We start from the raw sequence: 18,084 nt of genomic DNA on the forward strand, positions 1-18,084 counted from the left end.
CGTGCACTGTCTGATCTACCAACTTCCTTTCATGACGGTGGAAGACTGAAGACAGACATCTACTGGTAGAATTTGGTACTGACCTCTCTGAAACAAAGGAGCTATAAGCTGCACTCTCATGTCAATGATGTCACTCAAGGCCACTGCACTGAGAGACTGCATCTTTGTGACATATCCTACAGATCGGCAGTGGCTGCCAGACTATATGTCTATAGAGTGAAAGAGTTTAATGAAGCAGGATAATGCTATAGCATCTTATCAACATGGGAGTGGACAAATATGCTTGCTTTATGCAAATGTATGTTTATACGTATTATTGGAAATCAATTAATAATACAAAACGATGACAAATGTTGTCCAGAAACCCTCACAGGTACTGCATTTAGCATTAAAAAAATATGCTCAAATCATAACGTGGCAAATTCAAGCCCAACAGGCAACAACAGCTGTCAGTGTGTCAGTGTGCTGACTTGACTATGACTTGCCCCAAACTGCATGTGATTATCATAAAGTGGGCATGTCTGTAAAGTGAAGACTCGTGGGTACCCATAGAACCCATTTCCATTCACATATCTTGAGGTCAAAGGTCAAGGGGCCCCTTTGAAAATGGCCATGCCAGTTTTTCCTCATCAAAATTTTGCATAAATTCGTAGCATTATTTAGCCTCCTTTGCGACAAGCTGGTATGACATTGGTTGATATAAATGGATTCCTTCGGTTTTCTAGTTTTATAAGATGCTAGTATCTTCACTCTTTCACGCTACAACCTAAAAATCGCAAGTGTGCGTTAATGCGTTAAAGAAATTAGTGGCATTAACTTTGACAGCCCTAGTGTTTTCATGTATGTTCTTGCACACATGCAACAACAAAGCATTAACAGGAGTGAACAGGAGTTTAATGTGCAACCAAGTGGAGATGTCTTTATTACATCTATTTGTCCAGTGTTGTCTTGAGGCCCTGAGAAAACTCTGGCCCCTGACCCGGCTGGCATGGCCAGAATGAAACAGCATGAAAGATGGGCTGGAATGCTGCAGGAGAAAGCAGGGGTTCAACAGCACTGGCACCGAGAGAGGGCTTAGAAATGTGGAGAGAGGCAGCCCCTTTTGTTGGAGAGGTGTACGTACTTGTGAGAGAACTCTCAAGCAGCACAGGCTGAGCTTACGTCTGGCCCTTTTTCAGCTACAGTAGTACGGAGAGGACTGAGCGGCTTTGTTTACGAGCTTTATCGCTCTTTCATTAACTGTGTGGGAAGTCTACTCCCATCGCTTTTACACTTTGGTGAGATTAAAGTTGGGAGAATAAGCTGAGATCACTCTTTGGCATAACTACCTAGACAAGGAGTGTCCCGCTGCTTGGACAAATACTTGGGTTTAGTGTGCGGTACATTCAACGCCATCCAATGTTCCTCGAGTTCTATTGAAGGATTGCATTTATTCATTTAGATGAAAACGTTTCGTTCAAGTTCAGTAAATCACAATTTGGTTACACCTGTTCGTACGAAACAAATGCTGGTGTTTCAGTAAAGTTCTCTTCTTATATACATTATAGTGAAAGTGAATACCTTTAGGCTCAGATGGATTGATATCAGATGACATCCGGAGTTCATTTAATATTAAGCAATGGATATCAGGTATAATTTTTATGGCCGTAGAGCACTTTGGAATGAATCTCTTCCCCGCATCCACTGACCCTACTCTCACCCCTACAGCTCGCCCAAATACCCAACAGGCCCGCACGCCCCCTGCCTCCGCACTGTACTGGAACTGTTCTAAAGCTGTCAAAACACCCAGCTTCTCACACTCCCCGAGTCCACTGAGAGTTCGCCTCAAACACACACACTGTCCCGAGCGCTAATAAACACACACACACACACACACAACACGCACTCAATGAAAAACAGTCTACATGCAGCCCAGTACACTGACACAAGTAGGTCAGAGCTGCAGTGGGTCTTCCAAACAGTCCTCCAGCACCATGGAACTGATAACAGTATCAAGGATTAAATTCTACCTTCAGCCCGCACACACACGAACAAACATTACATACCACATGTACGTATGCAGATCTACAGTATGAGATCATTCGCTTGTTTGCTTGGCAGGAAGACGCATTTTTGTTTTGCAGAGGGACAAGAAAAAATGCGACACAGGAGTTTCAGTTTGTTCCTCTGGGAAGAAAATTCATATGTCAAAGGTGACGGGTGAGAATGGAATGACTGGAGGCCAAAATGAAATGAGCCTGTGGGAAAACTATTCCTAAATGATCAGTGGTAAGAACACAAACGCACAGAAACACACATACAGCAATCTCTAACTCTGAATCTCCTTTTCATTCCCACTCTTAATCTCTCTCTCCCTCTCTTTCTCTCACACACACACACACAAACTTTGACATGGAGAGGTGGCTGAGATGTGTTGCCAGAGAGAGCCGGCACCCTGGCATGAAACAGAGTGTTTTGTAACAGCCGGCCTATGTGGCGATGGGTGATGGGCATGTTAGCAGAGTGTGAGTTAAAGTGAAAAACATTCAACGCTAGATAAGGCCTGAGAGAAAGTACAGAAAGAGACAGACCGAGAGAGGGCATGAGGCCGGGGATATTGTTTACTTACTAAGTTATCAGTAGATTGTCTTATCTGCAGTCAGTTGGAAAACTTCATGCATGTGACCAGCTGCTGTTGCCTCATTATATCCTAATGAAGACACACCACTGCGATGCTTACAACAGAAAAACAAAAACACTACAATGGAGCAAAAGGCTACAGCACATTAGTCAGAAGCTATTGAATGCATTCTTTCTTAAATGCAAACCTTTTTTTAATGTAGGCTTAATTTATTTCATGTGAAAAAGGCTGTTGAAGACCATTTTTAATTAGACCAGTTCACTAACTCTCATGTTTTGTTGGTATCGCCTTCATTTCTGCCTCCTTTTGGAGAACCAGAGACCTCCAAACTGTACTGTCCAATTCCAAAATCAACCAATTATAGCCATATTTCCATTTCAAAATTCACAAATGTTAGTAATTCTTTTCATCTATTGACCATATTAAGTGATTATAATTTCCACAAACTGGGCAGCATTTTAAAAAAAGGTGTGTGTGTGTGAGTTGTGCACCCTGTACAGGGAGATGCAATATTAAATCAGTTGTGCCCTCAAAGAAAAAGTCTATATGATTAAGATTTATGAGCTATTAAACTGTGTCCAAGGTCTCCAGCATCCCAAACAAAACCTTAAAGTTGAAACACTTTCTGTTGACATAGTTGTCATTAGGTATTATTCCCCTGTTGCTACATAATGACCGTCAGTTTGTGAGTCTCGACTCTCTGGCTGCAGATAAGTGTTGACTATAATACTGATGTGCGATCAGGTCAAGTCCGTGCTAGTGACGACGGGGCCAGGATGGTGGAATATGTTGGGAATGTAAAGTGGCTTGAGGTCCTGGGGCAAAGGCTGGATAGAGGTGGGAATGGGAAGGATGGAGGGTGGGATGAGTGAAGGAGAATGGGTGTATGGTGGGGGGGGGCTTCTCTGTGTTTAACTGCCTGCTGTCTGCCTGAGAATAAACAGACCTCTGATTATGATATTAATGCCAACTTAAATGTTTCCCAGTGAGGTGCCTGGCTTTCGCAAAGCGGTGCCTGGGGTGAACAAGAGCACAGCGCTGCGTATTCCTCACTGCCCCTGACTAGCTGCCCTCACACTGCCCATTTAGAGTCATGTGGCATCCGACACACACACACACACACACACACACACACACACACACACACACACACACACACACACACCCACACACACACAACCAACCACCACAAGCACCAGCACATCTGCCAATATCCGCCCATATAGTATCCATTACCCCGGCATTCTTGTGGCTTCCTTGGCATGGCCTCAAGGCGAGCGTTGTGGTTAAAACATCTCTGAGTGCTAAGTAGGAAACACTTCCAGTGATTCCATGTGCTCTTTGTTGGATCATTGTTTTCTTATTGGTTTAAAATCCTTACCTGTAATATTAAGCTTGTTTCATCCAAAATCACAACCACAATATGGCGATAGACAAGGTTGACAGTTTTGTTTTTGAGAGAGGTTGAAGGGTTGAGTGGATGCCCTAAATTCTTGAGTGGCATAAATCTTCTGTGATAAAGACAAACTGTGCATAGCAAAGGCATAATATACTGTCTGCATTCTGACCGGAGGGGATTGACGTTGCACGGGCATGTCTTGCTATGCCCCAGTTCATATACAGACACATAAAGACACACAAAATAGTCTTGACTTGACTGACTCTTGTTTTTTTTTGCATAAACAGGCTCTCCCACTAACAAACACAATTGTATAATACGTCCACGCACAAACAAACATGCACTCTCTCTGCTGGGTAGAGGCACACAGGTCAGTAGAGGTGCCTCTTAAGCCGTGGCTGTCAAGTGGCAGGGCTAATCTTATTAAGGCTCTCTTCAGCCGCTGGTCCAAACTCTTAAAGTGATAGTTCACTTTGCTGGAAAATTAGCACATTTCAATCGAAGCATATCTTTGAAACCTGAAGTGTTGCCCTTTTGTTGGTGGGAAGTAGTGTCCTGTTTACCAAGCACAGTTAATAATGTATTATATGTATGGGTTTTACACTAGAATAGGTTAGCAAAAATTGCAAGCAAATGGAGAGTGAAGATTTAAATATCCATATAGTGATCCACATTCTGTAAAGATCACAGTGGCTAATTGACTCATGCACAAAATGGTGAGGCTAATGCTCCAGCAAAGTCTGAGGGCATTTATAGGGATGAAGAGGTGCTTAGTTCATGGCTCTGGCTGGAAATGAGATCAAGGTGGGGTGTGAGAATTAGATTGAGCAATAAGACAGAGACCGATATGGAAACGGGGATGGAGATCAGGAAGGAAGTGGATATAGGACCAGAGCTGAAGCTAGAAGAGTAAAGCTAGGAAGCTGAATTTAGGTTAGTGAGGTAACAAACATCAGCAGGTTAGTCTATAGGGACATGGACTGAAGAAGCAGCTGAAGTCTACAACTATAGAAAGTCTGATGTGATCTTGTGAGCAGACCAGTCTAAAATCACAATGGAAAATGTGAATGCTGTCATCAGTATTCAGCTGATCCAATGTTACCCATGCAGAGCATTTAAATACCAAAGTTCATCATTGAAATATCAATAGTCGCAATGCGCCTGTAAACGAATGTAGTAGGCTATATCCTATAGTTATTCATTCAGTATTCATCTACACTTTCCACAGAGATGTTGGACTATACACTAACCTGACGGTTTGGTACACAGAACCATCTGAGAAGCCGTAGTTGGAAACTGTTTGTAAAAGGGCCGGCACTATCCAAAAATACTGTGATTGGATGAACCAATCTGTCAATCAAACTCTTGCTGAAGCCAGTCAGGAGAAGAGTGAAAACCTCTTCGAGAAAAGCCTTCAGTGTTCTTTGCTCCTCTTTCAATGAAGAAATTCTCTCCAGTTCTGATATAACGGATGCTATTGCAGCATCTGCAAGATGGAAGCCTGACAAGACGGATTTTCAGGTGATATGTGATCCCTCGATTCTCACGTGATCTCGTGACATTGCGAGAATCCACCTGCCGTGCAAGGTAAGACTGCCCACAGTATTGGCAGAAAGACGCAGCACTAAACACTGAAGAATAAAGAATATAGACCCAGGATTGGTACTTGATGATGGGATTCTGACTCACTGAGTTCACGACCATGTCAAACATCGCTGCCTTTAACAAGTGTAATTCACTGAACATGTTCTCTATGCCACGTCTGATTAGATTTATAACACTTACACTCCCCCGGATACACCGTGGGTTCAATGTCAGTTTGAAATTGATTTAATCCACCAGATATATTCCCCAGTAACTCCTTAATATGTCCTTTAGTAAATCCATCAGCAGGGATAAGAGGGGAGCTTATCACAGACTACCTGCAAAGTGCTTTAAATGGGATATTTTGTTCCTTGGGCTCGTTAATATAGTGATAGCAGGGAAAAGGTAAATGGATGGGATATTAGAATCTACCCTTGTAAAAGAAGAAACCCACAGACCTCTGGTTTTTACTTTACGATGGCCTATTGTTGCCTAATAGTGTTAAGGGGGAATGTTTCCTCTATGAAAGACTCAACTGACCTAGCAGGCAGCAGCTGCATTAATTCTGCTTCAGATAGGTTACTATTATGCCTAACATCATGCTCTAGAGCACTGTATACTATAAGGTACCTCTAAGAGCATTATTGACCAGCCCATTAATGGCAGATCAATGGGTGGTCAACAACAAAGTACTGTAATTTGTCATCCGCCAGGAGGGTTTTCCAACAATACATTGCGAATCTATTACTGGGCGTTGACACCTCACTGCTACCTGTGGTGATGTTGGGAATGTTGGTAACCTCTCTGAACCCCAGACAGGCCCACAGACAGACTCTCACACTCTGGTGAGGATGTATCAGACTAAACTTCGGACTGAGGTTGACGTCAGACAACAAACAGGAAAAGGTGAGGGATGGCGAATGGAGCGCTGCAGCATATAGGACAGAGGTCACGTTCTTGTTCTTGTTTAAGTTGCAATCATCTGGTGATAAATTCACATATTATAACAGTTCATATATATATTATGAAATTGGATGAAATTGTGCAAAGTTGTGACCAACGTGACAGTAACCAGGAGGAGGGGCCGGAGCGAAAAGAAAAATGCTAACGTTGTGAGAAGAGAGAGATGCATTTGGCCTCGGCACAGGTCAGCCAGTATTCTAGAAACAGCCTGATCAAACAGAGACTGAAGCCAAGCCAAACACCTCTGGACTTCAGTCTGGCACAGAGAGGCAGAGATCACACTGCACACAGTCAGTACATCGACCCAGCACACTCTGCAACGTACCATACACCAGAGGTTCCTACCCGTTAAAATGAAGCAAAGTCTACCTGGGACCTCTCATCACAGGTTGCATATGTCCACCAGTGGTGACCAGTTAAACTAAAGAGTGATTTATAGTTTTATTTGAATAACTTTTAGAAGTTTAAAGCTGCAGTGGGTAGAATTGGAGCAAATATGATTATAAAAAAGGTTATTTTTATAAAACGGTGACTTTATCCTGACAGTACTGCATGAGACAGGTAATCTGAAAGAAATCATGCGCCTCTGTGTCCTCCGGTGCTCCTATGGCATCTGCAAGATTTCACAGACCGGAGGATCTGGAACCTGCCGTCTCTTGGCCAGCTGTCAATCACTCGCAAACTCCGATCAAACGGTCAAACTAGGCAGCGCTGATCAAATACGAATCAATATTCTGTTACTGTAATGCCCTAGTTCTCGCCTCAAATGTTTTCAGAAACATCTTAGTGCACTGTTTAGCTGTAAAATGAGAAATTTTGGCAGACCAGGAAGCCATGTTGAGATCTGTTGAGGAAATACCAAGCACCCCCCACCAGCCGGAGCAGAGCCAATAGGAATGCTCAATAGAAACACTCTCTCTGAAATGACCTGTGATTTGCTAAAGTCTGCTGTCACTGGCTAGATTTTTTAAAAGCCTGAAAACAGAGCCAGCTCTAGTGGTCTCTCAGAACACTTGAATTACAATATGCTGAAAGGTTATTATGGAATTTATGCCCAATGATGCCAAAAATATACTGCCTACTGCAGGTTTGAGGAGATACAATTATCCTGTAGTTCATAAGAAATAAAGAGAAAAAATAGAGGAAAGTCTAAAAATAGAACCACAGCTCTATAGACCTTGAAAACTACAGCCTGAATGCTACAGTTGTGTGCTGCTTTAATCAGCTGATATTGGCTCATCAAAGATACAGTATATCAGAAGGTTGCCAGATATGAAAATTAAATTGTAGTATGTAAATGTTACATTTGTAAGTTTGGTAACTGTGAAATATCCAACTCAATATGTTTCTTTTTGTTGTCATAAGGATGTGAGTTAAAGTAAAATGCTGATATCTACCAATATGTTGTCCTTTTTCAACACGACTACTCCTAAATATCTCCATTGGTATCAGGCTGAGAAGACCAGTATCAGTCTGCCTCTATTTAAAACACACTGTTGCTCACAGATACAGAAATAGAGAGGAGGAAATGGAGGGGAGGGAGAGAACAGGAGTCTAAAATCACAGCAAAAATCACAGACAGACTGAGACACAGACTGACAAATAAACCACATTACAGAGAGCTGAGGCGAAACAGGAAGGTCCTTTGTTGTGTATACTTCAAATAGCCTGCATGTTGTTTATCCAATCTGTTAGTTGGAGTTCCTCATATTGTATCGCACTTGCACAAACAAAAACAGACCTGTTGTGAAAAGCTTGCATCTCACAGACGGAGCGAAAATGAAAATGCATTTATCTCAATGGCTATTGCAGTTCTGATTTCATCCAACAGGGCTTTGAGAGAGTTTGAGTGGGTTTTATTATAACACAGAGAGGTCAAAGCATTTTCTCAGGCAATAGACAAGCCATGTAATCCTTCAGCTGGCCACAAAAATCACCAAATACAGGGATACGATTTTCACCTGACAGCAGTGGAATGCAATACCTTACGTACTGCTTGAATGTGTCAAAAATGGGGGTCAACATGCATCTCCAATTGAAGTTGAGTTGAACAAGACGGCACACGCATGCACACACACAACGGATACACTACTATGCGGCAGTAGGCATCCTGAAATAGTGTGATGGAAAAATCTATACTGGTGTCCAGTTATTTCCACTCTGCCGCGCCGTGTCCTGGTGATAAAACCGGCATACAATAGTCACCTCACACTGTGGCCACATGTCATTCATTTGCCGAGCTGCAGCAACAGCCAACAAGGCTTTAATCATTTGAATAAGGGCAAAGGGCAACGGGGTCGAAGCTCTTTTGGACGGTGCATTACTGTAGATCCCAGCTAATCCAAACCACTTGTGAACTTTCAGAGAAATGTTCAGATGATACGCTTTGTTGGGAATTTGTAAACAAAATGTAACATAATCTTATCGTTTAGTTTAGATAAACAGCATGTCCCTACTGTATTATTGATCATTGCAGCGAGGGGGATGTAAAAAGCAATTTAACAGAAAACCATAACAGCCATAGTGGAGCATAACAACACTCAGGAAGTCAATAACTCTGCATAACCTGACCTCTGTTGAGAAATGCATCTGTATTAAGTAGCACATGATATTAAATAGGAATGATATTGATGATAGTGATTAAATATTTATGTTGAAATGGGAGTGATGTATTCTAGTGAGAGACACAGAGAGAGAAACAAAAAGGGGGATTATTTTATTGTCAGACTGAATGACCAGCCGATTAGACTGTTCTCAGGCTATTAAATAGACGTTATCAGTTGCTATAGGCCTCATAGATGTGGGCCAGTAGGGGCCTACTACACCCATAAGTAGGTAGTAAACTTGACCAAAGTTGTTATTTTGGGGGTGGGGGGATTTTGCCTAAACCTAAAGAAGTTGTAGTATTGTTGGCTAAACCTAAAGAAGTTGTAGTTTTGTTGCATAAACCTAAAGAGGTTGTAGTTTTGTTGCCTCAACCTAAAGAAGTTGTAGTTTTGTTGCATAAACCTAACTGTTTTTTTGCCTAAACATTAAGAAATTGTAGTTTTGTTGCCTTAACCTAACTATTTGTATCGCCTAAACCTAAAGAAGTTGTGGTTTTGTTGCCTAAACCTAAGAAGCCATTTTATTTCTGTTCAAATTGAATGTTTCATTCAGTTTTACAATGTGTTAGAACATGCTGCTATTAAGTTTCATTTTCACTTTTACAACGTAGTAGGCGTAGTGACTGTGTCTATTGACCCACATCTATGGTGCTAATAAAAAACTGATAACGCCTATTTAATGGCCTGATAGCAGTCGAATCAGGTGCAGCCACAATTTGAAAAGTGTGTGTCCTGACCTTGACTGATTTACAAAGGGATTTATGATCTAGATAGATCTACATGTACAAGCTATAACTCACAAAATATAACCAGGTTTCAGTGTGTTGCCCATGCTCATACAAATATGGTTGATTTACATATTAACGGCTTATTCTCCCGTTGTACTCTCATTTATTAGGGAAAAAACACAAAATGACAGCAGAGAACCAACTTGACTTCTACGTTTTATGAAGTTTTTCCTTCAATTTGTTCTAATTACGGGAGAGGTTCCTGAAGCATGCAATGACTAAAAATAGATCTCAGCTGAAACCGGCTAACCAAACCACATCATATTATATGGTGAGTCAATTTCAGATATTCATGGGGAGCGAACCACAGAGACTGGAGTCAGACAAACACCGACTGGGATGATGGCAGAGCTCTCATCTGCAACTTCAGTTAGCAAATCTGATTCATCCATTCTGGTACGTGTGTGCTTGCATGTGTGTGAGAAAGAGAGAGAGAGAGAGACAGAGTGTGTCAGTCAGGTTGCATCAGCCTCCTGAAACTGCAAAAATCGGGCAGCCCTTGATCAAATGACGTGTGGGCGTTTACGAGCGCAAAGACAACAATGCGTATGGGTAAAAATAGATTTGAAGGGAAACACCTTAGCCTTACCTCACCTTAACGGCAATCACACACAAAAACAATTACAGATTAAATCATGTGGTTTTTTAGTGCCTTGGCCAACATTGAAACTGGTCTGACCCTGATTAGCAGGAATGGCACCCTTGGGCGTTTCTCGCACTCCAGATTAGTTAAAAGCCTTGCTAAAGAAGAGACAGAGGAATGTAGGCGGGCAGTGAGTATAATGCATGTGTCAATGTGTTTACGTCTATATGAAGGTGTCTGCAAATGAGGGTTTGGGAGTTCATGTGTTTCTCTCTGTGAGTCATTGTGTTTGAATCGGTGTAGTCTGTATGCATGAGTTTGGGTGTGTTGGAATATTTTTGGACGCATCTCCATGATGCTGTTCGGGTGTGGGGAGCGCTGTAAGAGGAAAATATAGCACAGAAATATAACATAAAATAAAGATCACTCAAAACTAGGGCTATCAATCGTTTAAAATAGTAATATTATTACTTAATATAATATTAATCTCAAATTAATCACACATTTTTTATCTGTTCAAAATGCAAATTAATGTAATTTGACAGCCCTGCTGAAAATCTAAAGAAACCACCTAACCATTGTTCTCCATCAGACGCATAAGGGTCCCATTAACACAAGAAATCAGTGCTAAAATGACATGTGGGCAAACGTACGTGACATTAAGCATGCAGCAGCAACTCTCTCCCTCATGGACAAACAAGAAAACTGTGAACAAACTCTCCCTCTCTCACCCAAACACAGCCAGTCCCTGATGTTGCTGAGGGTGCTAATTGGGGTTTCTTAATTCTCAATTAATGAAAGCCACAGCCACTGAATAGCGTGTGTGTGTGTGTGTGTGTGTGTGTGTGTGTATGATGGGATGTGAGTTATTACAGGAAGGCAGGTGGAACAGACAAGCAGACAAGATGTGAGAACAAACAGGAAGAGAAAGAGACAGACAGCCGAGGCTCGGAGGCATTGAAAATGAGAGACGCTAGAGATTCCCACTGCGTGTGAACAACACAGAAGCCAGACATATGGGGCTGTTTGGTCCCACACAGACATGGGAAGTGGGAAGTGTGCGTGGGTCAGCCTCCTTTAGTCCTGTAGGGGCTGCGAGGACAACCACGCCCATCCAACCCCACTTGTAGCGCTCACAACAACCTTTATAAAAACCCTCAGACAACCTCCTATGGTGTGAAATGCAATCTGTGACACATACACTCGAATACCTAGTTGGCATATCCTCAGTCGTCATATGACTTTGGAGCCAATTCACCCAAGGGGATCGGCTTTCGGCCACAAACGAGACAAGCAGATGCTAAAGAAAGAGACACCCGGGGATCAGCTCGCACACAGAGATGCAAACATACAAAAATATGCATGCATAATGACACGCAGATGCACAGGAAGATATATTTGTTGCAGTGATACATCCACACCGCCGTGATACGCAGAAGCGCAAACGCACAAACACAAACAGGAACATAAATAGAGAGGAGCTGCAGCCAAGCAGCCAAGCTGTGCCTTTTTGGTGTTGGTGGCGTAACATGCTGTCTCTTTTCCGAACACACATGCAGACGCACACACATGAACTCGGTAAGAGAGAGAAGGAAATATTCAAATGTAATCATATGGTGTGTTAAGGAGTGATAAAAGCAGCAGCAACCTTTATATGCTGTGTCAATGCCTAGTCAATCCACAATTTCTTTAAAGAGCATCCTCGCTCCTCTCCAGCTGGCTTGCTACCTGACCCTGACCCTGAACCTGAACCTATCTCAGGCCTGTGGTAATCTGTCATTTTGAAGCCACACAATGTCGAACGTTTGAGCATGTGAGTTTCCTACAGGTGACGGTGCACAGAAAACGACACAGAACCTGAAGGACATAAAGTAACACTAAGAAACAACCACTAAAGTTGAGTTTTTTTAAGTAGATTTAAGAAACTATTTTGACATACAGAAGCAAAATTGGGTGATTTGTTACTTAATTACAGCCAGAAAGCACTGACCGCTCCAAAAAATGAGGCGCTTCTGCGCGAATACTTTTGGCCTAGAACTCTTTCCCCATATCCTGTCAACAGTGAGATTCTGCAATACACCTCGCTATCAGTGCAGCCATCCTGGATATAGACACAACCCCCCAGTCAGACCCTGGCCTCTGCCCAGCGGATGAAGACACCCTGCCTGAAATGAACTCTTATCTCCTCTCGCCCTCTTGGTCCGACCCTACCCTGTCCTGTCCTCGCTAGCGACACGACACCTTCCTATCCAAGTCTCTCACCACACACACACACAACCCATTCCCTCACACATGAGCTGTCTGACCTTGTAAAGGATGGTGTTTTACTTCTGGCATACATGGAATTATAGGAGTGTTGCAGGCATATGTGTTTGATTTCATATCGTTTTTGTGGCATTTGTTTGCACACTGTAATTGAGACCAGCTGCATAGGCCTGTAAAGCTGATCACACTCGGCCTCACACACATACAGTAGAAACAGAGAGTGCTAGTGACAGTGCAGCGGATTGCCACATTAGAGGAAGTTAAAACAGATGTTCAAAGGAGTTTAACATGTGGAAACGGTTGTGAAAGAGGTTTTTTCTTTTTTGCTCTGAGAAGCTAACAAAGCCTTTTCTTCAAGAAGGGGGATGTTAACTGTTTCTATTTAAATTTTTTTTTCTATTTAGAGCCATTCCTTACCATTTTGTTCCTGTTTAAACTTAGAAGAGGAAGTGGGAAAAGATGTGAGGTTTTGCCCTCTGATTGTTTACAGTCATATGCACTCTAGCGCCTGACATACTCTCTCTCTCGCTTGCTCTCTTTCTCAATCTCTCTTTCTCTTTCTCACTCCCTCAGCCTGCTCTGCTCCAGTTTCCCCTCAGCCAAAACCCCTTCGCGTCCCTCTTCCTCAGGATCCGCACTCCTTTTTCCTCCATTCTTTCGACTCTCCACAGCTCAGTTTCTCTCTTATTCATTTCCAAACAATCTCCTTCTCTTCTCTTCTCTTCTCTTCTCTTCTCTTCTCTTCTCTTCTCTTCTCTTCTCTTCTCTTCTCTTCTCTTCTCTTCTCTTCTCTTCTCTTCTCTTCTCTTCTCTTCTCTTCTCTTGTCTTCTCTCGGCCCACAAGGCCTAAACGCTCCTTAACTTTCCCCTCGCTGTCTCGCTCTGCTTTCTGCTCTTGCATACACATTCTTTGCTCACTGACACACTGTTTCAAAAACAACCAAAGAGGCAGCCAATAAGAGAGAAACAAACTGCACAGTTGCCATCACCAGCACAATCACTTGCTTCTCTTTCTCTCTCTCTCGCTCCCCCCCTACCATGTTTTCTCTCTCTCCAAAACTTACTTAGGAGGACAAACATCATGTGGTGTTAGGAAGAGAAGGAGACACTGTTGTACGCTGACTGTGAGTCTCTGTTAGTTTCCTTTTCTATGTGTGAATGCCTGTGTTAGCGTCCAAGGATGTGAATTTTGAGTCTTTCAATGGGGATCACTTTTTAGCATTTTAATGATTACAACTCTCCATCCTTGCAGACATACATACATGCAAACAACACAAACTTTCCCCGTGCACACATCTCACAGCCCCCAAGTCATTCTGGATCCAGTTGAGGGGAGATGTGGGTTCATATGTGTGTGTGCATGTGTGTCAGCATGTGTGTGTGTGTGTGTGTGTGTGTGTGCATGTGACCAAATGTGTGTGCGGTATTGCTTGACTCACACAAAGACCTGGCTTCTTATATGACTCCCAGCTGTGTGGACTTGGCCCACCAGACGGCCATCCAGCAGCCAGGAATGTTTGGTGTGCAACTCTACTGGAAAGCCCCACACACACAAACACACACACATACATACATACATACACACACTCACATACGCCTCTGGAGACAACCCACTCCTCTGAGCAGGGGCAGACAGAGGGACGGGCCTCACCCCCAAAGAAAGAATGGTTCAAATTCCACAGCTGATAGAAAAACACAGAGTAGCAGGACAGAGCGGAGGAACTGATGTCAACTCTATCAAACCAACCCCCCTCCCCCCTCCCCACACCCACCATCTGCTCTGTGCTCACAGTGTAGGAAAAATGAAGAGGAAGGAACAACAAAAAAACTATAGGAAATATTCGACTCTTGTGTTGGTGTAGCTGATAACTGGATGCTGTTTTGGCTGTTTGTCAGAGATACCAAGTTTCCTCCCATGCTTTGGCCTCAGTGTGCTTTAGCATATACAGTATAACTACAGCAGCCACTGTTTGGCTCCGTAGACACTGAGTGACTCCACTCCTCAGCTATGTCTTCAAGCCTCACTGGATGGACTCACTCATCCAGGCTGCAGGTGGTGGAGATATATCTGTATTTAACCAAGCCAAGCAAACTGGACTTTTTGCAAAGTGCAGACTGAGTCACTGATTGGTTACTGTATCATCAACGAGAACCTGATTAAAACAGTATAAAGCACACCTGGGCTTAGACAAATAAAGTTATCTAATACAGCCTGTTTTTTAATTGCCCACAGGGAAATACACAGTGTGAGGCATTTACAGTGAGATCATATTAAGATTGTGGCAGCTTAAGTATTTTGTCATCATTGAACTACTATAAGATTGACTGCATGCTGTTTAGTATCTATTAAAGCAGCAGTAGGTAGAATTGGAGGAAATATTTTTTAATATATTTTGAATATCTTTAAAATATTTTTTATAAAACAGTCACTGTATCCTGACAGTAGTGCATGAGATCTGAAAAAAAACATGTGCCTCTGCAAGATTTCACAGACCGGAGGAAAACAACCAACCAGAGTCGAGCTGGAGCCTGCCGTCTCTGAGCAGCTGTCAATCACTCGCGAACTCCGACCAAACGGTCAAACTAGGCTGCGCTGATCAAATATGCATCAATATTCTGTTACTGTAATGCCTATTTCTCAGCTCAAATGTTTTCAGAAACATCTTGTAGCGTACGGTTTAGCTGTAAAATGAGAACGTTTGTGACCCGCCCACCACTCGGAGCAAACTTTCTCATTTTACGGCTAAACAGTACACTACAAGATGTTTCTTACAACATTTGAGTTGGGAAATAGGCATTACAGTAACAGAATATTGATATTTCATCAGCGCTGCCTAGTTTGACCGTTTGATCGGAGTTTGCGGGTGATTGACAGCTGCCTCCGTTGAATGAACACCAGGAACGCTCTCTCTCTCTCTGAAATGACCTGTGATTGGTCAAAGTATTCCGTCACGTGCTAGATTTTTTTAAAGCATGAAAACAGAGCCATGAGGAGGTGCAGAGGTCTAGTTTTCTCTCAGAACACTTGAATTACAATATGCTGAAAGGTTTTTATGGATTTTTTGCCCAATGATGCTAAAAAATATTCTGCATGCTGCTGCTTTAATACTTCGAATTATAATCAGCTCTTTCATAAAAAGTAATTGCATTGCCTTTTTCTAAATTGTTATTGCTACCATTCCTCAAGGTAACATTGTGTGATATCTCTTGAGTACACCATTTTAGCACAATATCTCCATACTTTAAAAAAAAAAAAAGAACCAAAGCATAACAAGCAATAAAAGTTATATAATAAAACTGCCTCTTTAGCTTTTAGGCCAGAAGCGACATGACTTTTATCAGTTTTATGCAGATTTTTTGTGTCTTGGGTTGACTTCAAGTGACACACCCAAATTGATTTAATAAAGTTTGTATCCTGGTTAACAATAGCATACTGTCCGGAGCAGAAGTTGAAAAAATCATGCAAGTTCAGAAGTCCAGAAGTGCAAAACTGTAAACAAACACAAACTTAACTGAACCGTTATGCAACCATTATCTATCCACATGGCGTCTGAGCTGTTTGTTGCGAGCATATACACAGTTTCTTCAAGTTAAAACACTAACTTATAGGCTCCTACCTTTAAAAAGACATCCACCTCTGGAATCTTCAGGTCTCTATCTCTCTCTCTCTCCTCGACGTCCTCTCTCAGATCACACCTCCTCTCCCTTCAGTTTATTCTAGGCAGCTCTCTCGTCTCGTCTCGTCTCACTGCTGCTTCTTCTTCTTCCCATTAAACTGCAAAGCACAAACACACATGCGATCACTTCACACAGCATCGCTCTGGATGACAACACCTAAATCACACAACTCACATGTTTTTAAAACATCTGGAACTTGAACGTCCTCAAAAATGATCTGCTCCGTCTGTAAAACGCTGAAGATCTTACAGAACTGACAGGAGAAAGAAAAAAAAATACTCCCGACTGTTGCAGCCGAGGAGAGACGCGCAGGAAGGAGGAATGTAATTACATGAAGACTACTGCTGCTGCATATTGCACAAAAAAGCAGCAGACATGCTCTTGCTTGCAGCTGTGTTCCTCTCCGCTGCGATCTGTCTGTCTGGGCTGTGGTCCTGATGCGAGTTTTTTTTTTTTTCGCCACCACGTCCCCTTTGTTGTTTCTGTCACACCTACAAGGAGAGGAGAGCACATGGAGGAGGGAGAACCTTACCTCGACTTTTCTTTTGTCTGTCTTGTTTGTTTTCACACAGCAGTGCTGCTGGATTTTTTCCTCTTAAATATTTTTTCACTTTACACATCACAGATGGGATTTTTTTTTTTTCCACGAATTTGTATATCAGCTCGCATGCATTTCAATCCTCATTGCACATCTGTCTGATCTCATCTCATCTCTAATGCTTATTTGATTTGTTCACTTCACATATTAAAAAAGAACATATCCCTATAATAAAATTGTCATATCGCATCCCATGTTTTTTATTTATCCTAGTCCCCTATCTATGTATATCTCACCAAAATGTGTCTCACCAGAAGTTTATAGTCCTCGCTGCTGTCTCTGTCTGTGTCCTCTCCTTTCCCCTTTCCTTCTCTCGTTGTCTCTCTCACAAGCGGTGGCAGAGCCCAGTTATGTTTCACTCCTCCGGACCAGCCTTCACCCACTACAGCAGCACGCCAGCGCCTATCAACGAACGCAGTGACGACAAGCCTCATTGCTAGTCACTAAGTGCCACACCCATCCATTCATAAAGTAGGGAGAGTGTGCCAGCCTCCTCCAGGCATCATATTCCTGTAGGATACATAGAAAATCAGGGCTATGATATTATTTTATTGGGACTTATTTGTGCGTCTCATATTCTAAATAAGATTTTTTTAGGATATTTTTTTTAGCACTTTTTGACTTGACATACCATCTTAAAGGTCCCATATTATAAAAAAACAAATGAGATTTTCATGTTTTTTTATTATAAAGCAGGCTTAAGTCCTATATAAATACTGTGAAAGTATCGAAAACACTCAATCCACAGGGAAATACACACAGCCCGTATTCAGAAACTCTGCATTTTAAACAAGCTGTCAGGATTTCTGCCCATTCCTGATGTCACTAATATATAATATTTAGACCCTTGACACAGTTTAAATATAAACATTCTAAATGTGTCCCAGTTTATCCCTGGTCATCAGCTGACATGAAGTACACATGGACCCAAGCTGTTGCCTAGCAACGCAATTCTGGTGCAATTCCGTCAAAATGCGCTAAAACGGAGCGTTTCAGACAG

The 18,084-nt window shown here is 42.3% G+C and overlaps 1 protein-coding gene across 3 annotated transcripts in view; it reads right to left on the minus strand.

Annotated features, from left to right (window-relative positions):
* The window catches only part of rhobtb4 (Rho related BTB domain containing 4), a 45,233-nt gene extending 27,737 nt beyond the window's left edge, over positions 1-17,496 (minus strand). Inside the window, exons 1-3 of one of the 3 annotated variants that reach the window (XM_074638243.1) lie at positions 17,336-17,467; positions 16,818-16,977; positions 16,426-16,583 (exon numbers count right to left, since the gene is read on the minus strand). The gene's annotated coding sequence lies outside the window, so the exon portion shown is untranslated. Of the gene's footprint in view, positions 1-16,425; positions 16,584-16,660; positions 16,978-17,335 lie in introns of all 3 variants that reach the window. The other 2 variants (XM_074638241.1, XM_074638240.1) reach the window with 2 other exon arrangements.
* Positions 17,497-18,084: the final 588 nt, after the last annotated feature.

Source organism: Sebastes fasciatus, chromosome 6 (genome assembly GCF_043250625.1).
Source record: "Sebastes fasciatus isolate fSebFas1 chromosome 6, fSebFas1.pri, whole genome shotgun sequence".
NCBI classification, from domain to species: domain Eukaryota; kingdom Metazoa; phylum Chordata; class Actinopteri; order Perciformes; family Sebastidae; genus Sebastes; species Sebastes fasciatus.